Here is a 22,694-nt window from a genome sequence, read left to right on the forward strand (position 1 = left end):
GTTTAAACTTGAGTAGAAGAGCTGTTTTCTTATTTGCAAGCTAAATTGTGTGAGGACCTTCATTATGATCACACAAGCTAAAAAAAACAAACAAACAAACAAAAGAAACAAGCCCACAGTTGCAAAATGTCGTTCTTATATCCAATCACAATCTCTACTCATTTACTTTGTCTATAGTTGTTCTCTAATCACTGATTGCTGTATCCTTGTTTGTTAAATTAACTGAGTTTATACAGACAGTGTGTAACTAGCAATTCTCTCCAGCTGTGCTGATTAATCATCTATATTTGCCCAAAGTGTTCCAGTGGCCCAGGTGACTATAGTTACACAAATAAAACATAAAATACGCCACCTCATCATTTCAGAGGCATTTAAATAAATTGAATTTATTTCCTAAGCAAAAACAAAAGCAGTCTATGCCAACAGAACATGATAACACAAGCAAAATATTACTCTCTAAAACATCATGTTCCAAATGATATGAGACAACTGAATAAATCACTATTTTGATAGTTTATTTGTAAGAAACAAGAATGACAATTACAAATGTATTGTGCATGACAAAGGTATTAAAATGTGGCGATAGAGCAGGTGCAGATGTGTTACAAGCTAATCTGGTTGTAAGCTATGGCAGTTTAAAATGAATCCATCGGGTATCCTTGTTGGTCGTCAGACAACAATTCTGACGGTTAAAGAACCAAATGGGACACGCAAAAAAAAAATTTAAAAAAGCTATGGCAGTTTGCCATAGGTGGTACTTGTGGACTGGAGTCCATTTGAGTGCAGATAATGCAAATTGCACACTTTAGTTGTGAGGTTAGAACTCTGAAATCACATCACAGAAATAACATGTGGAGCAAACGAGAAATAAGGAAAGAAGATTCTCCAGACTGTTAACTTTTACAGCACTGGTGTGGGGACCTTGCAGTTTTCTTACATATGGGAGTATCACCAGATAAAATGTTTTTTAATATTTTTTTGGTCAATAATAATAAGAATTATAGATTGTTGTATTTACACCAACTCCAAAAATATGGTTAAGTGTTTGCAGTTCATGATTTACAAAGACTATTGCTCTCATCTAACAGCAAACAGCAAGCAGGAGTGCACACAAAACCACACACTAATGGAAGGAGCTGTAGATATAAACAAATATGGGACATGATCATGGATCATAGTAAAGTTTTCTTGAAAACAGATAAGAAATCTAGAGTCAAAAGTTGTGTATAACTTTTCTATTGGTTTATTTTTCAGAGGCAACAATATTTGAACTGAACTAAAGAAGAAGGTAACATGGCAATAACGATAACAGCGGATGTATAGTTATATTTGTAGGGTATACAGCTGTGACATACCTACAGCAAAGATTTACTATAGAAGCATAAACCCCTTCTTAGACCCAAGCCAGGGTGAAAGCCTGTACAGTACAGTTCATCTGATGTCCACGTAGGACTTTCTCCAAAACAGAGTCAATCCCCACAGAAGCATCTTAGAGAGAATTTATCTATCTGGATACCTGATATGACCTCTTTCACCAGTGTCAGTTGTGCTACCCAAAACTTAAACTTGACCTCTTCCCATGATGATTTTTTACTTGGATAAATAACAGACTAATAATAAAAAAATATTTTGTTGCGGTGGATTTTCAAAGGTTCACATAATGGGGTCAGTGAAGAGCAATAATTAAACTAAAACATGCATTTTTATGATGTTATTACATTATTATTATTATTATTATTATTATTATTATTATTATTACTGTTGCATACTAAAATGGCCTATTTTATTATCTTTACTCCTATGATTGGAGGAGAATTAAAATTTTCCATGTCTACATTACACAAAATCTGAACATGATATCTTTAACTGTGGATGCTAGACTGCTAATTGATTGCCCCTTTCCATTCGAGGGGCGTAGAAAAGACAAAAATATACCATGTACACAAGTGTTCACAGTATTTTCCATGAGATTTACAGCCTGACACTGCTTTTAACATGTTTGGTGCTAAGGTAAATAATGCAATTATCTTCATAGGCCAGCGTTGTGGTGCGGTGCTTAGCACTGTTGCCTCACAGGAAGTATGACCTGACTTTAAATCTACCATCTAGCCTTTCTGTGTGGAGTTTGCATTTTCTCCTGAGCTTCATTTTTTAGTGAGTAAAATTAACTGTGATTGGATATGTGGAAGAACTGGGATTCTAAAGAGGACCAGGTATGCACCACATTTTATACTGACAGCAGTGGAGATGTTAAGGAGGTTAAACTGTTGCCATTTATAAAGCAGCTACTGTGCTACCAGTTTCACCAGTAGATGGCAGCAAAATGTAAATGTGGCTCATGTCCAGCTCTGGGTTTAAGGGGAGCTTTAGGAGGGACTCTGTGCTGGTTCTGGAGATAGGAGTCAGAAAATGCCTGGTCTCAATCACACATATTCATGATTTTTCAGTTTATGACTGAATGCTTGTGTTAATAGACCTCTCTGCATTGAACCACACTTATTAACCTCTGTCTCTCTTCCACAGCATGTCTTTATCCTGTTTTCCTTCTCTCACCCCAACCGGTCGCAGCAGATGGCCGCTCCTCCATCAGCCTGGTAGTGCCAGAGGTTTCTACCTGTTAAAAGGGAGTTTTTCTTTCTCACTGTCGCCAAAGTGCTTTCTCATAGGGGGTCATTTGATTGCTGGGTCTTTGTCTGTATGTATTATTGTAGGGTCTATCTTACAATATAAAACGCCTTGAGGCAACTGTTGTTGTGAGTTGGCGCTATATAAATTAAATTGAATTGAAAGGTCTTTGTTTTCATCTTAATATCAAGTGTGACACTAGAAAGTTTCCATGAGAAAGATTGATACAAATACTATGATGTTTTGTAAAAATGAGGTCAACTGTAAAAGGATGATCAATAATAAAATTAAATTTCTCTGAGAATACATCATTTAATTTAGCACAACTCATGTCATTAATTATTTACTAAAGTTCAAAATAACTTTTTCTAGTAGGGTTTTTTCTTTCTCTCCAGAGTTTTTACATCATACAAATCATGAAAATCAAGAAAAAAAAATCAAAATGGTTTCTTTGGTTGGTTTACTTGGAATATTTTTGTACATAAAGATGAGATCTTTTCAGTCTCAAACACACACGTCATGCACTGAGGCTTTCTGCACAGTTTGCGGCCACTCGAGAGTGCCCATGCTGTTCTCAGTCTGTGATTGTGGTTTAAGGGGTATTCTTTATTTTTTGCTCTGAAGAGACAAGTGTATCGGTTAGCCACAACCAAAACAGAACAACTCAATTTTTTTTTTCTGAACCTTTGGTGAAACCCACAGAACCACACGAGAAAAAGTAGTGAAAAATGTTTTACTAAACATGATCTCTACACCTCTGCTGTGGGAAGAAGAGCAGGATCTGACAAACTTAAAAAAAACACACAAATAACAGTGATTAACTGCACGTTTGTAATAGTCTTAAATAAGTGTGTGTGTGTTGGTGTGTGTGTGTGTGTGTGTGTGTGTGTGTGTGTGTGTGTGTGTGTGTGTGTGTACGTGTGTTTGTGTGTGTGTGTGCCTTTAATTAGTATGTAGGTTTTGGTTCGGTTCATTGTAATTACACAGGTATAGAATAAAATATACTTTTGAACATGTTGATGTCCTCTGGTCTGAGGTGTTGGTGGGGTCTGTTAGAGACCAGCAGCTGGATTGCAGCAGTTGGACTGGTGGACTACTGCAGCCCGGAGTAGATGACGTTTGACACTAGTTTAAAGCCTGAACACAAACACACACAGTTCAAAGAACAGGAAACACGATTACATTCCTTATAGTTCAATCAAAACCTCAAATCCATCCATGCATCCATCCATTTTCTGCCACTTATCTGGGTTCAGGTCCTCGAGGAAGACCAGTCTAAGTAGAAAATCAGTCTAAGTAGAAAATCCTAGACACAGTATCCCCACACTCTAGGTGTGGGGATACTGTGGGTACATTGCGGGCCCACAGTGGACCTCATTGTTGCCCCCCATCTTTGCTTAGTGTAGGTAGCCTACAGTAGTGTGACACCCACATTGGACCACACAGCCCTAGCTTGGACCCCAAAGGGGCATATTTGCTGGATACATCCCAGCTTTGGAGAAACCTGAGCTTAACACGATTCCCATGTTCCAAAGAATCTGCAGTCCATAACAAAACCTCAGGGTGAGCATGGCAGAAATAGCAAATGAAAACATTTTCACATATAATGATCTAACTTACATCAAATGAAAACAAAAGGAAACACAGGCCTCTTATCTTACCTATCTTATCTTACCCCCTGGCATAAACAGGAGAGAAACATTAAAAAAAAGCTTCCCATCAGGCCATTTTCCATTTTCATAGTTTAAAAATTACAATTCAAGGGTAGCACCTGTGCTCTAGTGAGTAGTAGAAACTGCACTTCTTAACAGATTGGAGATGTAATGCATTCAAAATCAGAAACTGTGAAAACTGTATAGCTTCCCTCTTTTGCATAAACAGCTTTTTTTAATAGAAATGATTTATGGCATTTTTTCTGTTTTGCTTTAAAAATAAATTGAGATCCAGACTTTGGTGAGCCATGAGGTTTCAGGTACGTATTGATACAAAGTTATATGTTTTTTATTTGGTTGGTTTTCCTGAATTCAGCACAAATTCAAACATTAACACGTGGAACTGACTCCTGTCAGTATAACTCATTTTAAAGATTTTTTTGTTAAAATAAATAGGTCATGTCAAATTGGTTGAAGTGGACCTAATCTGATTTCAGCACATTTTATCTTGACATTACCCTTGTCCATTATGACCCTAAGTCCATCCTGGTGCCTACGTTGACTTCTTTATTTGAAGCTTTAAACACATATGAACATCCAACAGTGAAAAACGATACATATGCCAGGGAATAAGAAAAGTAGAATAGGTCCATTTTTACACTGTCTGTACCTCTCGTACCTCTTGGTCTGTTGGCTATTTGACCTTCACTGACATCTTCATATGTTCTCACTGTTGAGTAGACTGCATCTGGATCACTTCCTGTTCAATGAAGAACATTTAGATTACTGCAGGTACAACAGCTGCAAATTTAGCAAGAACAGTGTTGTATTAAAAGGAAATAACAGGAGTTGCAATGAAGGCAATAAGAGAAATATAAAAATGATTATACATAAAATGACATAAAACATCCAAGTCCAGGCACACACGCTAGGTTTGAAAAAAAGAAATGATTTGGTGAAATACATTAAAAATATACCAACACATTTTGGCTTACTCTTCCATCACAGTGCAGAGATACAAAGATACAACAGAGCAGCTTCACTCACCATGGGTGTGCAACACTATGTGCATGCTGTTATGGTCTGTTAAACGCATTTTTGTAACAGAAGATTGTGTCAACAGAGGAAATTTAAATCCACTTTATAATCGACATAATAATAATATACAATGCTGTTAGTAAAGTAATTGAAATAAATGCACAACAAGTCAGTCCAGAGACATAAAACCTTCACTGTGTCCTGGAACTGCCTCCACTCCCAAACTTCTCGCCTACTGTAGAAGGTGCCCAGGAGACATCCTGGTCAGATTATGAGTCACCTTAAATGAATCCTTTCCAATGTGGAGGATTAACGTCTCTACTCTGAGCCCTTTCTGAATGGCCAGATCGATCTGTAAATCATCAACTTTCTCTTTACTACAACAGGCAGAGCAGCATCTCAGTTACTGCAGCAATACGGCTGCAGTGACTTCCAGATGTTGCAGTTTATGACACAGGTGATATGATCTATTTTATTGCCAAACATATTTAAAGCTTTCATGTTCTCAAAATAACTGCAGTTACCACAGTCTGTAGGCCACCAAAGCCAAGTTCTAGGTTTGAGAGCAGAAAGGTGACTCTGACAAGTTTGTCTCTGATTAGCAGGGATTCAGTAAAAATCTCTAAAAGTGTTTCTCTCAAGAATGTCTCTTTTTTTTTTCTTTAGGAAGTTTTGATCAGGCCTCTCTGCTGTACCATGTGACAATGCGAGGTTATAGTCGAGCTACAAGTGCTCTGTCGATATCTTTGTGTCTCTACACCCTTAAAAAAGCTGATCCATGCCTGTATTTCTAAATGTCATTAGCTGTTTACTTTAGTTTATATCACTTGGATCTTCACCTGTGTCAGGCCCATCAGGGCTCAAGTAGTTCAAGCAGCCCTATTTGTGACTGTGGCTCAGGTGGTAGTGGTTCATCTATGAGTCAGGAAGTGTGTGGATCAATCCATGACTCCCCCACTCCATGTGCTGCAGTATTCTGGGGCAAGATACTGAATCCCGAGTTTCCCCCATGCATCTGTCAGAGTGTTATACACTTGGTCATAAATAGGCCAAGTGGGACTGTCTCAGCGCTTAGAGACTGTTTCGAGTGAACAGACTGGAACATGTTTAAAGAGGCAGCGACCCAGAAGGGCTTCTTGGACCTGGACGAGTTCACTGAATCTGTGACCTGTTACATCAGTAAGTGCACAGAAGATGTAACTGTCTCCAGAAACATCACCACGAGAGCCAATGAGAAGCCCTGGTTCAGTGCAACTGTACGTACATGTCTGAGAGAGCGAGATGCTGCCTTCCAGTCTGGAGATAAAACAGCTCTCAGAACAGCCAGAGCCAACCTCTCTCGTGCCATCCGACAAGCAAAGCGTGCACATGCACAAAAGATCCAAACCCACTTCCACACCACAAAGGACTCTTACAGTTTATGGCAGGGCATTCAGGCCGTCACACAATACAAGCCTGTACCAAGCAGCTGTGCTGAAGATGTCACACTCCCTGAGGAGCTGAACAAATTATACGCATGTTTTGATGCCCTGAAAAACACACAGGCAAAGAAAGCCACGCCCCCCACCACCGACTAGACCGTCACTCTGCCTGCAGCCAATGTGAGATCTCTCACCAAGGTCAACCCACAAAAAGCTGCTGGACACAACAAGGTCGTGCGGTGAGAGACTGTGCTGATCAGCTGGGTGATGTCTTCACAGACATTTTCAACTAATCACTGAGCCAGATGATCATCCCAGCATGCTTCAAGTCCACCACCATCATCCCAGTGCCAAAGAAATCCTCTGTATCCTGCCTGAATGATTACCGTCCCATCGCACTGACCCCCATCATCATGAAGTGCTTTGAGAGACTTGTCATGGCACACATGAAGAGCAACCTCCCCTGCTCACTGGACCCACTGCAGTTTGCATACCGGTCAAACAGATCAACCGAGGATGCTATTTCCACTGCACTTCACCTCTCCCTCTCCCACCTGGACAAGAAAGACACCTATGTCAGCATGCTGTTCATAGACTTTAGCTCAGCATTCAACACCATTATTCCCCAAAAACAAGTCAGTGTACAGAGATGAGGTTCAGCAGCTGGCGTTCTGGTGCAGCGAGAACAACCTGTTACTGAATGTGGACAAAACCAAGGAGATGATCGTTGACTTCAGGAAGACTCGCTCCACCCACACACCACTCAGCATCCACGGTTCCACGGTAGAGACTGTTAAAAGCACCAACTTCCTGGGAGTTCACATCTCAGATGACCTCATCTGGACCACTAACACCACCTCCATTACCAAAAAGGCCCAGCAGCGCCTCCACTTCTTGAGACGGCTAAAGCGGGCCAACCCCCCTACCTCAAAGTGTATACTTACTCCCCTTACCTCAGTCTCAAGTGTATATATATTTATTCTTCTTATTCTTCCTATAATTATTGTTGCTCTTTTGCACTGTGCGGAACTGGAGCCTCGTCGTCACGTCTCTCTATGTACTGAACTGTACATAGCAGAGATGACAATAAAGTTGACTTTGACTAAAAGTGCTTTATAAATATGTGTGTGAGTGGGAGAGTGAGATATGCAGTAATAAACACTTTGAGTGCTCAACTGAATAGGAAGTTACTAAATAAGTTTATGTAACATGTTCATGCCATCTTTACATGTTTTTTCTTAATAAGACTGTTGTAATACACTATGGCTATGACACACACTTTTATTATTTGTCATTTTGGATCATGAAGAGAATAATCAATGATATTTATAAACACCATCAACTCTGAACTGCTTTCCCCCCCTGTAACGCCTCCGCTGTGAAGCACAGAGAACAGGGGGCTGTTTCTGTGAAAAGGAATGTAAATAACCACAAAGCTGCACAAAGTTCATGTTAATGCAAGCTGACACTTGTAGGAAATCACCTTTTCACTACATGAACCCTACTATTAGCTAAACCAGATCACTGAGCAGGGCAAATTCTGATCAGCATCAGGCTAAAGTTAACTGGAAACAACAAGAGGGAAGAGGTGCTGTGGTCTTACACAGAACTCTAAAGTAGTCAAAGTGATTGAAGATCAGTTTGAGCTACAGGTAATGATGGTTAATGATCTTTTGTCTGTTCAGTCTTTCTAACAACTTCTAACAACATCTAACAACATCTGAGCCTCTTCTAGGCTGCTTTAGTTTCCACTTTGTGCACTGCTGGAATGTTCTACTGCCAAGATGTGGTTTAAAAGTCACAACACGCCTGACTTTATAAAAGCTTTAACACATGAAACCCTTGGTGAATAAGGGCTTGCCTGCCTTTGCAAGATAAGACTGGATATGGAAAGCTCTGCATGTTATCTGCAACCTTATCTTAAAGAGCTCTTAGTACCGTATCCCCCCGACAGTCTGAATCTTACCTTCACGTTTCCTGCAAACATGTTGTGTCACCAGCAGAACCACCAGAGAAACCAGTAGAAGCACAACACAGAGTGTTCCAACAAACAATAACACATTGGTAAGAGGAGGAGGTGTGGATGTAGGTGGAGGTGTGGTGGTGTGTTTGTCTAAAATAAAGCAAACACAGTCATTAAGTTGTCGTCACATTGTGAATGTTGAAAGCTGCAGAAACACAGACGGGTGAGTGTGTCACCTGTGACAGTGATCCAGCTGGATGGAGACTCTCCATGACCACTGATGTCACACTTGTAGAGGCCTTCATCAGACCTGGAAACATGCTGGATGGTCATGTGACCTGTAGGCTGCTTCCTGATGAGGGAGCCATCTTTATAGAAAGCAGCTGTGAGGTTGGAGGGAGTGGTCTTTGTTTTACAGAGCAGAGTGACGTCATCTCCCTCCATCACAGGGAGGACAGGACTCTGCAGGATCACTGATCCACCTCAACACAGAGACAAACTACAGCATTTCATCCATTTACACACAGCTTCATCAACACTAACTCCACACACTCAGCTTACCAGTGACTGTCAGGTTAACCATGTTACTGATGGGACCCTCTCTGGACTCACACCAGTAAACTCCACTGTCCAGTGGGTCGATGTAGCTGATGTTACAGGAAGAACCAGCTGATCTTCCCCACCCATCTCCACACTGAGTCCTCAGTTGTGTCTTTGCGTTTCTCCTCAGAGTCCATCCAGCAGAGCTGTCGTCCTCCTCACAGCTCAGAGACACAAAGTCGTCTTTAAAAAACTGAGAGCTGCTGGGACTCACAGTCAGACGAGCTGTCAGAAGAAGGTATGTGAATCTTTTTTTTTTTTTAAATGACCGAGTTTCATAATCTTTTACTGTTTCAATAACAGTAACACAGCCACCCAAAACAAAACATATATTGCATCACGTGTCTTTAGCATTCACAAATAAGATGCTCACTTTACATTTAAAATCTGACACTGATATGCAGTATGCGGTCAGATCCTGGCTGGTCCAGGTTCACAGTTATAATTAATCTTATTAAAAACAACAAAAAAGGTGGTGTTGGATTTAATGCCTCAGTTTGTAGAGACAAGCTTTATTGAAAGTTTATACGTGACAGACAGCATTAAAAATAAGATGCAGAAAATGTCTATTTGAGACTCTTTGAGATGTTTTGGATTATCATGATGAGGTCACTGACCTTGGTTTGTAGTGCAGCACAGCAGTAAGTTCAGACCTAAAGAGAAATGATACTCAGTTAATCTGAGTTTTCATTTGGTTCACATTACAGCAAAGCTCCTTCTGGTACCCTTTAGGGGACTTTTAACTCCTGCTTCTGGCTTTTTCTAGCTGTTTGTTTGCCTGTTTTTGTTTTTAAAACTATATCCATAAACATCATGAATGTGTCACAGAGACAAAGATAAGAAATTAAGATAAGAAAGAAATAAAATAGGTTCAGTTTCCCACTTCTGGGATAGTTGAGATGAACAGTAGCAGACAGCAGGTACAGCCCCCTGTGTCAACATCTGCCTGTCAATCAAACAGGCCACACCTGCAATAATGTCAATTTTAAGCCTTAATTCCTCAAGATACAATTTAAAAATACACACTTTGAATTATGTTCTTTTCTAATTTCTCTGTTTTATGTACAAACAACACTGGTTCATCTCTGATTCATAAATCAGTGTTAAATAGTATAACGCTTAAAACTGTGGCTCTTTACACAGTACATATGTCACCACCCTTGTATAACTCAGCTGATATGCTTTAAAAACAGTTAATTACATTCTGAAGTGAAAGATTGAACTTACAGAGCAGCTGCTGAAGAGATGCTGGGTTCATCTTGACTGAGCTCAGACACAGCAGTTAAATCAACTTCCTTCTGCGTTCAAGGCTACATATACTGCTTTGTGGTTTTCTTGTTGCCATTACGACGGCTGATCTAATTTAAAATAGCACAGAGATGATCGAACTCCATGTGACCTTTCTTTATTATGTTTGAAAGGGTTGTACTTTTGTTAAAAAGGTAAAAAAACAAAACAAAACAAATACCCTGTTTTTCAACTGTCAACTTGAGAAATCATGTTTTACAGCAGGTAACTGTTCTGTGTTTGGTGCTAGTATGAGACCCTCTCTCTCCCACCCTCCCCCACTAAGTGAGTGGGAGGAAGCAGCTGTTGTTAAGGAAAGGGGGCCAAACAAGCAGGAGGCCTAAAATAGTTAGTGCCCACCTTTGTCAGTGTGTTAACTCCAAATATTTTTAATTCACTGTGTAATCTTCTTCATCCAGCAAACTCAGGGACTAGAATTATTTGAACCCAACCATTTTTTACAAGCTTTTGGTGATTGCAGAAATACTCAGATTTCACCTTAAGGCATAGTAGACCCTAAATTTCATCACAGCAGCCCTAAAAATAACTACAGTAATGGTAGTACTGATGATGTATTTGCTATTATTTTGATATTGTTTTCTAATGTTATATTTGCCAACTGGAGAGAGTGAAAAGTGTCCGGTATTGTTGACATCTTAAAGTGACAGTGACCTCACACAGAGGCGTTTCTGCTTGTTTGATGAAGACGTAATTTAATGACACAAATCAGTGATGCAGATTTAAAGCACACTTTAACTACGGCAAAAGTTCAAATTGTTCTGATGTTGTGACTTTGCCTGCTTATTTATATTTGTTCTCTAAACAGCATCAAAAAAAGTGTTGCAAAGCATGAGACATAATCCACAAGTGTAAACTAAGCTTTACAAATGTGTGCAATGATTTGTAAATTTTGAGGACCCACACGCAGGTGCTTCAATCCACACACATATACAAGGCAATCTGACCATCACGTAAAACGACGACCATGGCTCAGGGGGTTGGGCCATGGTCGCCGTGGCTCAGGGGGTTGGGAAGGGCACCTGTAACCGGAAGGTCGCCGGTTCGATCCCCGTCCTCTCTGTCCTGGTCATTGTGTCCTTGGGCAAGACACTTTACCCTACCGCCTACTGGTGTTGGCCAGAGGGGCCGATGGCGTGATATGGCAGCCTCGCTTCTGTCAGTCTGCCCCAGGGCAGCTGTGGCTACAACTGTAGCTTGCCTCCACCAGTGTGTGAATGTGTGCGTGAATGAATAATGGCATGGTAAAGCGCTTTGGGTGCCTTGAAAAGCGCTATATAAATCCAATGCATTATTATAAAACTATTTTACAAATGTGTAAAAATCGAATTATTACTGAACATTTAAGCACAGTTCAGCTTCCTGAATTTGAAAATTTTACCTTTTGAAAACCTTTCTGAGCGTACAAATATCTAAAAGTACACACGACATCACTCTTGTCCCCAAAAAACCTTAAATATGTGTGTGCGAATCACCGCACAGATCACTTCTCACACCCACGTTTGTTGTAAACAAAAGTAACGCTGCCACCTTCCCACAGAGCCACATATGTAAGATGCGTTCAAGTCCCAGGGTAAAACTGACATCTGGGCTTCCACTTCATGTATATGTTTTTTCTTTCAAATAAAATGCACGCTTCTTTTTCTACATAAATGAAGATAGATTAACCAGTATCTGTTAGGATCCCTGGGTCATCGACCCAGTGGTTTGTGTTTTGGTTCTTTGAGTTTGTTATTTCATTATATTCTAGTTTTGCTTTTTGGGTTTTTGGATTATTCTTAGTTTAGGTTCTCTGGGTGGGTTCTGTTAGAGTTTTAGTGTTCTGGTTTTCTGTCTGTGATTCTGAGTTGCTGTCTCCCCTGTTTGCTGTATCCCCATGTCCAGTCAGTGTCTGTGTCTGCCCTGGTCCCACGTCTTTGTTCCCTTTGTTATAATGCCTGCCTGTGAGTCTGTGTTATGTTTCCTGTTTTACTTTGAAAGTCCATGTCTCATGTTAGTGTATCTGGTTTTGCTCTCCTTATCTCGTTAGTCCTGATTTGCCCCAGCTGTGTTTCCCTCCTGTTGCCCATTCCCTGATTGCTCCCTCTGTGTACTTAAACCCTGTGTTTCTTTGAGTCAGTGTCGCGTCGTCCCTCATGCTGTGTGTATCTCCCTGTGGCTCCCTGTGTGTGTTTTGTTAGATTCTTTTCAGTTTAGATTTTGTAGATTTTCTTTGTTCAGCAATAAAGCTGTTTTGAGTTCACCGTTTTGTCTCCGGAGTCTGCACCTTGGGTCCTATTCCTGTCTGCACACAGCCGTAACATGACAGTATCCAGTAAAGGTGCTGCTTTATTTTTTTTATTTTGTTAAACATTTCTATTCCTGGGCTTCTGTGTTTTTTGTGACAGCAAGTCTAAAGGATGTTTCCTGTCTATACTCAGCAGCAGTCCGTATTTACTTTGAATATGGCCACACATGTATCTGCTTCTGTTTTGGCCTGGTGACTCACTCTGGGTGTGTTTACAAGTCTCAGCACGACGGTTCTGTGATCAGAGACCCAGGTGGGGGAGGTGGGAGGCCTTGTGTGCTGCTGTTTACTTTCATCTCACTTGCGGTTACATTTAGGCACTAAAACTACACTGTTAGTGTTATGAGCCAGGTCATAATCAATGTTGAGTGTGTGAATATTTCCTGAAGGAGTTGCTGTTTACCCTGCTTTAAGCTTTTTACTAAACAAAGCTCCATCTGTACTCTGTCTTCTTCCTGTCTCCCACCCAGTGTTGCAGTTGTTGTTGTATTAACTTTGTTTTTCAACAAAATGCTGGATTAGCAACTCTTTACATTATAAGCCCTGGGGAACATTAGGTTCCAGGTAAGAAATCAGCAGGTATGAAGTCTCTGACTACAGGATCAATCAGTTCTCCATAGAATACTGGTACCATTTCTGGACGATCCCTCTCTTCGCGTGAATAGAGGGAGTGTGTGAACTTTGTGACTGGTATCTAAGGTGTTTGTGTATTACCGATGAGCATCAGTAATAGAAAAACCTTTATCTTTTTAATGCATTTTGTGGATTTAAACAGGCTTTAAATAAACTAACCTTTATATACCTTGTTGCTATTAAACTGCATAAACAGCAGTACTAGAAGAAAGCTGTGAATTCTGTTTTAGATATAGACAGACAGACAGACATGCTGTTCTAAACATTTTAAAAGTTGGTGAAGTTATTGATGAGAAATGTGTGATTGTCTTGCAGTTTTCATGCCTGTGTTACTGTGTTGCTACTAATAAAAGACATCTATTGTAGATGCATATGTGGAAATGGAAACCTGCTTAAAGCCTGCACCAATACAGCCTCAATGTCCTGCCATCAGTGACAGAACCGTGATGGATGCCTGGTGGAATTCTGACTGACTGCCAGCTGACTGTAATGATATCCCCCGCCTGTGACGAGGACGATGCAACCATGATTATTAAATCCCATAAGTAGGATCATTTACATCATTTACTACATTTATAACTTTCAAATGTGTTCAGGGATTCTATAATTATCACAGAATCATAAAGTTGAGGCTGACTATAAAATATTGATGTATGTTTACAGCAAATAAAACACAGGTTGTGCACACCTGACAGAAAGTGATGCTTGCATTTTATGATTTTATCATTATTGCTGACTTGTGTTTTTGAACACGAATGATTATTTTATTTGTTATTGCACAGCTCATGTTCTCATGTTCATGTGTAAATACGTTTGGCATTAGTGTATATGCTGAGCCCACCCACACTGTACAGCAGGGGTGGGCAATTAATTTTTACAAGGGGCCACACGAGAAACCCGAGTTGCGTCAGAGGGCCACATTAACGACATCTTGAACCCAAGTCTGCTTAACTTTCTTAAATTGTAAAATTCACTAAATTATATATCACAAATAGCTGGTACTGGTAATCAGAAGAATAAAACTAAAATAAAATAATGTAAATATTTATATTGGGCTATGCTATGTGAAATTGTGGCACATATTCCAAATAAAACAAAAACAACCACTGAATCAATGTCATTTTATTTTAACATGTTTAACTCAACAAACAAGAAGTTTATAGAAATGCAACAATACAATGACTTGTGTCATGTTTTCCTCCTTTTCAGTGAGAATAATCCAGCCTGTTTTGGTTTTGAACAAGGGCATTGAAATCTGGCTGAATGTCTGAGGTGGCTATGCGAAGAACAGCTGAGAGGTGGTCATCAGTGACAGAGGACCTGTGTTTGGATTTGTTGAATTTCATCACTGAGAATGTCTGTTCACATACATAGGTAGATCCAAATAGGACTAGAATCCTCTGAGCATGACTCCTCAGGTGTGGAAAGTTCTCTTCTTTGAGGGAGGAATAGAAGTCCAGCAGTGAGACTGACCTGAAGTGCTCTGCCAGAAGTGTGTCAGACTGCAGGTCAATGAGTTCCATCTGAACATCACTTGAAGCATTATCCACACTGCAGGTGAAGGGAGAAGAAACCATGTCCATTTCATTTTCAAGAGCTTTGAAATCTTGAAATCGCCTTGAAAACTCTGCATGCAGTACTTCTAACATGGCTGAGTACTTGTGGAGGTGATCGGCATTTGGAATTGCCTCCTTTAGTGTTGGCAAGTGGGTCAGAAAGTTGTCCTTCACTTGGCTTGAGATAAGCTGCAACTTCCTCATGAAAGCCTTTACTGCACTGTACATCTCATGCACAAAAAGTCCCCTGCACTGCAGTTTGACATTTAGTTGGTTCATTAGTGCAGTCACATCCACAGCAAATCCGAGGTCTGCCACCCAATCTTCATCTTAAAGCTCTGGGACGTCATGTCCTTTCTTCACACAGAAATCCTGAATCTGTTCTCTCAGATCCCAAACACTTTTCAGTACCTTGCTTAGGCTGAGCACCTGACAGAGCAGTGGTAGCTGATGTCACCATGTTCCATCTCATTTTCCTCCAAAAGAGCAATACATTGTCTGTGATTTAATGCTCTTGCTCTGATGAAGTTAACTGTTTTAGTTACAACATCAACAACGTGGTCCATCTTTAACACTATCTTACACAACACTTCCTGATTTATAATACAATGTAAAAATTAATTTCTGCACAGGATTAATTTCTGTCACTTTATCCTGCATTCTCTTTAAAAGTCCTACATTTTTCCCAGTCAGATTGGGACAACCATCTGTTGTAACACCTGCCAGATTGTCCCATTTCAGTCCTAATTTTTCCAAACATGCATTTACCTCTGTGAATAAGTCATTGCCGGTTGTTGTTCCTTTCATTGACTGCATGGCAGCCAGCTCCTCCGTGACTTGAAAGTCTGCAGTTATTCCACGTAAGAAGATGAGAAGCTGGGCAGTATCACGCACATCGCAGCTCTCATCCAAAGCCAGAGAAAAACATTCAAAGTCTGCAGCTCTGTTCTTCAGCTGAAGCTCCAAGTTCTCAGCGACGTCCTCAACCCGCCTCGTCACAGTACGTCGGGAGAGTGAGACGTTCTCAAACGCGTCCTTTTTCTCTGGGCATATCAGTGCAACTGAGTCCAATAAGCACTCCTTAATAAACTCTCCATCAGAAAAGGCCTTACTTTTCCTGGCGATTTTGTGAGATATTACATAACTTGTCCGAACGGCAGCCTCTCTGGTGGTGTGAAGTTTGGTGAAAAGTCCTTGTTGGGTTTGCAGTTTTGCTAGCAATGCATCAGACACCCTTGCGCGCTCTTTTTCAGACAGATTTCTGTATTTATCCTCATGTTTGGTCGTGTAGCGGCGATTCAAATTGTAATCTTTTAACACAGCGACCTGTGTACCACAGATCAAGCACACAGCTTTACCTTTCATTTCTGTGAACAAGTACTTGGCAGTCCATGTCCTGTTAAAAACGTGACATTCATTATCAATTTTTCGCTTCTTAGCATGTGCTGCCATCTTGAGGCTAACATCATTTATGGCCGTTCACCTTCACTCAAAGCTCGCGACACGCAGATACGTCAATGTGGAAGTACCGTAGCGCTTTTCAGAATAAAAGCAGCACCGTCGTATTGCACTCACTACATATATTTACATAATCTATCTAGTGGTAATTTATTATTGACCTCACGTGGGCCTGAAAAGGATACACAAAGGGCCGGATGTGGCCCGCGGGCCGTAATATGCCCAGGTCTGCTGTACACTGTAGCGCTGCAGCCTGACAGTTTGCCAAAATTTTAGAGGCAAACCAAAAATCTTTTTCCATTTTTAACATTGTCATCATGTTTTGTACAATACATCCACCACCCCCCTGTGGACAAGTCCTTGCTTTCCTTCCATCTATTGTCCCTCACACCCAACATATCTGCCCTTCTTCTATCTTCATTCTCTCTGGTGTGATTTTACAGAACATAAAAACATTTATAGTGACTGCTCTTATCAGCGCAATCCTGCCTTTCCTTCTCTCCTGCTGCCTCCTAACATTCTTTTTTAATGACCTCTATGTTTTGCAGTTGCTTCCTGACACATTTCCTTCCTGACAAAGCCCTGCCCATGTATCTGGGTTTGAGATCGACAGTAAGAGTACAGTAACTGGTGTACTTGTCACTCCAGCTGGGTTTCCCTGTCGTGTACACGCTCAGTACTACAAACATTTATCACACTTTCATTGGGAGTTTTAATGCAATTTAGCATTTACTTTCTGCTATACAAAGACTCTACAGGTGCTTAGAGCTCTACACGTATGAGCTGCATTTTTTTTTTTTATCGAGCTAAGCCTCCTCGTGTGCTTAGTGAAATACTTCCATGCTTACCAAATGTAGTATATAAACAATGTAAGCTGCAAAGAGAGGTAAGCAGTGGTTTGTGTTTTTGGAATGATAGATGAAAGTCCTCATCAGTGTTGTAGGACTTGACTTAAGCGGCCAAAGAAGTGCAGGAGACTGATGCTCTCCAGGTTAGCAGTGATTTATTCACCATTTTGTAACCCAAACAATATTTACAAAGAAACAAATAAGAAACTCAACTCCAAATTAACTCAGTTCAAATAAACATAACTGAACTTAAATCAACGAAAATTAAGGTCAAACTGCACACAGCTACACTGACCTGAACCTTTCTCCTCAAACACCTGAGTTCTGCTTAAATAGTCCACTTAACCAAACAATTTCTCCTCTGGACTATTCCATTCAGTAGGTAAGATGAACATGATCATATTCTACTAATACTGCCACTCTTTAATAGCAACATAAACTCTGGTGTAATCCATATGACAATAAGTCTATTTCTCCATAAACCCTCTAAAATCAACTTCCTTAAATTACAAGCGTTCTTCCCCTTCTGCACTTGGTCTGATCCTGTGACCTCAGATGAACCCAGAAGCTATAAAGCAGGAAGTAAAACTACTTTCCTCCTTTTTGTTTCTGGAAGACAGGTAAGGTTAGTTCTAACTAAACCAATTAACAGTTGAAATAAATAACATCTTAACTTAACTTGTAGGAATTGATTTAAACCACGATGTTATATTATATAATCTGTAAAAAGTGCAATACTTAAACAAACCCGGGATAGTAGATGTTTGCCTATTGCAGACTACATATGAATTATGGTTAAATCAAAACACGAATGTTAACTAGGAATATGGACAAATGGTGTTCTCACCCACTTTGTCACGATCAGGCATCAAGGATGATGCAGCTTCACTGCCTTGGAGAAGCTTCCTCGGGCTTGCAAATATGCAAATAAATGATCAATGTAAAAATGCCCACATCAGTAATTTGTTTTTGTTAAAGAGCAAATCACCAGAGCAGGACTCCCTTCAGCCTTATTGAGGCTAAATTGGTATTAAGTCTGAACTCCCAGGCCCTCCAAAGTGTGGAGGCCTATCTCCCCTCACCACACTCCCTGCTGGTAACTGATGCACTCAGGGGTCGGTGCATTGGTGGTTCTTGGTGTCCAGGGCTGGGCGCTCAGGTATGCACCAGCTCACTCCCGGTGGCTACTTGGCGGGGCCTGGTGCCTGTCACTCGGTCAGGCCTCTTCTGGGGCAAAGGGGGCCCTCGGGCCTCCAGCCTTGGGGCCTGCGACTCGGTTCACTCTGGCACAGCTGGCTGCCGGCAGAGCCAGCGGGCACGCCAGTGCAGCCCCCTCTGGCTTCTGCTCCGTGGCTACTGGGTGACCCCTCGTCTGGGGATCTCCTCAGCCCTTCCCAGGAGGGTGGCATGGATGCCCCTCTGGTGGTACTCCTTGGGCTCTCGCACTCTGGGGTCCCTGGATGTCTGGAGCCTGGATCTCCTCCATGTCTGCTTCATGCCCTGGGGGACGGGGCTATGGCCCTCTACACCCTCTAGCAGACCGTTACATGGGGAAACCTTTTGTATACAAGCGCGCTAATCCACACTGGTGCACACGGGTGTTCACTGTTCATAGACATAAACTACACCTTTCTTAGCTGCTACTTCAAAGCACATTGTGCGCTGTCTGTGCTGCACAACAACATTCAATATTTAGTATTTATTGCTGTTTACACTTAGCTAGATTAACGAGATGGTGTTGTGTTTAGTATGTTGCTTTGTTTTTTTGTTGTTTTTTTTTTTTTGCTTGTTTTCTGTTTTCCCTTCTGTTTTTCTTTTCCTTCCTCTCTTTCTTTCTCCCTTTTCTATCCCCCAATCATGTCTGTCCCATCTGTAACAACTGAAAATAAAATAAATAATAACAACAAAGTTTGATCAAATGGACCAAAACGGCAATGCCATGATGATCCATTTGGCAAAATAAATCCATTTGGTATCCTTGTTGGTCTTCAGACAACAATTCTGATGGCTAAAGAACCAAATGGGACAGACAAAAAAAAAAAAAATAATAAATAAATAAATAAATTGGTATTAAGTCATTACAGTAATAAATAATATAATAAATGTAAAAAACTGCAAATATTATCATAAAATAAATAATGTATTAATGACTTAAAAAATCACACTTTTTGAACTCATGTAATGGTTTATTTCACTCCTGGTCAAGGGGTATAAACTCTTAATTTAGCCTTTGAAAACCAGTTCTGAAGTTAATCATTTAACATACTAGATGTGTGACTGTAGCTGGGTGTAAATAAATAATAAATAAATAATAATAAATAATAGAACGACTTATAAAATTGTAAAATCTTTTAGTAGATTCTGAACACTTGTTTATACAGACAGACGGCCCCACCTTACCTCATGATTTCCTGTAAGTTCCCCTTTTTTCATGTGGTGGAATTTCCTCTCACAGGGGGTGTGAAACTGCTCAGGGTATCAGTCATACACAGCATAAAAATTTTTTAAGTAAATTTAATAGCTTTAAAGACCATCTGTATATTCTCTATTATTGTTTTTTAATCCAGGAAACTACCAACAATGAAGCTGTGGCAGATAAGAAATGAAATGATGTTAAAAACCGCTTTAACTGCGTTTGTCCTCTCATGTTTCCTGGGACGCCTGGATTGTGAAGGTAAGATGTGTTTAACTGTTTGAATAAATCTTAAAGATCTTTTCTGGTCTTCATCACAGTTAAAGTAAATTCAAGTGAACTTTTTGATGGTGAATAACAGGTGTGTTTTTTTTGTGTTTTTTTTTTTTTTTTTTTACCATTAGTTAGAATAATAATGAGCATATAGTAATAATGAACATAAACATTCTGGATATAAATGGTGAGAAGATTTTTATTGTTTTCCTTTTTAATAAATTGTGCAAGGAAAAAAAAACATAATCCTGTAAAACATGTAATTGTAGGTAAATTCAAATGTTAATGAACAGTACAGGTTCAGTACATCAGACACAGCCTCTCAACTGTCTGGCTTTATGTACAGGTCCTATAGAAATAAACTATGACATGAATAACATGCCATTGCTGTCTGGTACACAAAAATCAACAAATTTCTGTATTAAACACCCTGAATGTGACTGAGAAGTACAAACAGGTTTGTATGCCTTTTTTTTAGTATTTTGTACAGACTCTGGCCTTTTCCACAGCGTATGTGAAGCCATTTTACCCCTTTTAGCTCAGTAAAACCCACATCACAGTATACAAATGTTAAAAAAGTGATAAACTCTGAACTTAGCCTAGAAGTTCATGATTTAACTGGATGTAAACATCCAGCATGATTTAACATGCTGGATGTTTACACATCCAGCATGTTAAATCTGAATGCTGGATGTAACACAGTAAAGCTTTTTTTGCTCGCTTATAAATTCCCACAGACTTTACACAAAAATAAAACTCAGGTTTCTGATATTTGAAGCACAATAATAAACCTGTTTGAATTATTGGATGCATATAATCGTTATGACTGATCTGTTTTCTTCTGATTTTAGAGCTAACAGTCAAACAAGCTAAGGATGTAACTCTGGAGTGCTATGGCCCCAGTGATGCTAACATAATGATAAGCTGGCAAAAGCCTGACCTGCAGTCAGAGTATTATGTGTTCTACTTCAGCGATAAACACATTCACAAAGACAAACAGCATGAATCCTTTAAAGGTCGAGTGGAGCTGAAAGATCGAGAGATAAAGAATGGAAACTTTTCTGTGATTCTCAAAAAATGTCGCCATGAACGATGCTGGAAAATATGAATGTTATGCTGGATACCACAGACAGAGACCTAAGCTTTTGAAGAGCATCAACCTGGAGGTAAAAGAAGAAGGTGAGTGTGAAGTTGAGTGTGTGTGTGTGTGTGTGTGTGTGTGTGTGTGTGTGTGTGTGTGTGTGTGTGTGTGTGTGTGTGTGTGTGTGTGTGTGTGTGTGTGTGTGTGTGTGATCAGAGGTGAAGCTGCTTCCTGGTTGTTGATGTTTGTTTCTAAAGATGTTGTTGATGAGACTTTGTAGAAAGCAGCTGGTCTGAGTGATGTGATCAGAGTGCAGTAGATAATGTCTGACAGCAGTTTGAAGAGGAAATGGATTCTGTTCTGTTCTTCACTCATCACCTACCTGACAGCTGACACCTCACACCTGTTTCTCACCTGCAGGTCAGACACACACAGAGGATGGATACCAGAGGAGTGGATCTGATGGTTTAGAAGTTGGCCTGTTGATTTCTGTTGTGCTTGCTGCTGCTGCTGTTTTTGCCTTCTGTTGAACTGCAGCCAGTTTAAAAGGCAACAGATGGAAATATCACAGTGTATATTCACTCCACCCACTCACACTCAGCATTCAGAGTGACAGATGTTCTCAGAACAGACAGAAGTTAATGATGCACAATTAAACTAAACTGGAATTTAACACCTGGAGGAAACATTACGATATGTTTGTGTTTGTGATTATCTGAAGTTTCCTGCTCAACATACATGTTTGTGTTTACATTGTTATCTGCTGCCTTTTTCTAGTCACCAGAAAATTTCACTGAGCAATTATAAATTCTGAATTTTATATTTTGATATTTTTATCCTACACATTGTTTATTTTACATTTTATTTTTATATTTCACACATTTTTGCATTTTTAAAGGCTTAATACTGTTGAGAAGGAAGGTTACATTATATGGAAAGAGGGCCAAACATAAGCCCTGACGATCATCACTGGATGACTTTGGAAAAATATAGAATGTGAATTAAAAAAAAAGTAAGATGTTGGACTATTTACTGTATTTTTTCATTAACAGTGAATAACATCATGAGAATCAATCATAGATTAAAAAAAAATGTAAACTATTAGTATAAAGAACAAAGTTTTTATAACTAATTTTCAGTATTGATGAATCAGTAACATCAGCAAAAGGTTTTACACTTGGTCATGTGCAAAACAGGATATGTGAATGAATCCAGTGCATGTACGAGCAGATTAACACCAGGCTGGCCTGCAACAAACAATCTGAGATATATTGTTGTATTATTGTTAGATATGTTGTTTCTACTACTTTCAAACCATCTGTCCTCTCTGTCCAAGATGTGAACATCAGCATCCTTGAAAGAGTGACCTTCGACCTTTAGGTGCAGATGTAGAGCTGAGTCTTGCCCTGTCGAGGTGGTGCTTCTAGGTTGTGTCATGTGTTTATTAAGTGGCTGTTTGGTCTCACCAGTGTAGAGGTCTGAGCACCCCTCGCTGTACTGCACAGCACACACTATGTTGACTGGCTTGTGTTTGGGAGTTT

The 22,694-nt window shown here is 40.0% G+C and overlaps 1 long non-coding RNA gene across 2 annotated transcripts; it reads left to right on the top strand.

Annotated features, from left to right (window-relative positions):
• The first annotated feature begins 19,823 nt into the window (after positions 1–19,823).
• On the top strand, positions 19,824–22,175 carry LOC134623231 (uncharacterized). Of its 2 annotated transcripts, XR_010093267.1 has the most exons (4): positions 19,824–19,861; positions 19,954–20,060; positions 20,924–21,251; positions 21,574–22,175. It is a non-coding gene; the product is annotated as an uncharacterized LOC134623231 (long non-coding RNA). The 2 variants fall into 2 exon arrangements; XR_010093266.1 differs by lacking the exon at positions 19,824–19,861 and having other exon boundaries at positions 19,872–20,060.
• The last annotated feature ends 519 nt before the right edge of the window (positions 22,176–22,694 follow it).

This window comes from Pelmatolapia mariae, unplaced genomic scaffold (assembly GCF_036321145.2).
Source record: "Pelmatolapia mariae isolate MD_Pm_ZW unplaced genomic scaffold, Pm_UMD_F_2 NODE_ptg000480l+_length_32069_cov_1, whole genome shotgun sequence".
Classification (NCBI taxonomy): domain Eukaryota; kingdom Metazoa; phylum Chordata; class Actinopteri; order Cichliformes; family Cichlidae; genus Pelmatolapia; species Pelmatolapia mariae.